Source organism: Uranotaenia lowii, chromosome 1 (assembly GCF_029784155.1).
Source record: "Uranotaenia lowii strain MFRU-FL chromosome 1, ASM2978415v1, whole genome shotgun sequence".
NCBI classification, from domain to species: Eukaryota; Metazoa; Arthropoda; class Insecta; order Diptera; family Culicidae; genus Uranotaenia; species Uranotaenia lowii.
Genome location: NC_073691.1, coordinates 3,886,826 through 3,887,174, shown reverse-complemented (window position 1 = coordinate 3,887,174; position 349 = coordinate 3,886,826).

Genomic DNA, 349 nt, shown 5'->3' with positions numbered 1-349 from the left:
AGTTTTGAGCGATCTGTGGAGGCTATCAGTTGATTTTTGAATTTTCGCTTTGCACAGAAGGACAAATCATTACTAGGTAACCGCAATGAACTGTCCAGCATGTGCTACGACTTTTTTTTAAACATTTGGTCCAGGAATTTCTTTAATTTTTCCTTCTGATACATTCATGATCGTCTATCAATAACGAACATTAGGTATACACAATGATGCGTGGATAGACGTTCGTAAATGATTGTGGGAGCGACGTTCAAAATGTATCATCAAGTATGTCGTTCATCTTTGAAAAGCCACGTGACGAATAGCAACGGCAGCCTCCGATGGGGCATGGTATATTTTCTTGTATCGAGTT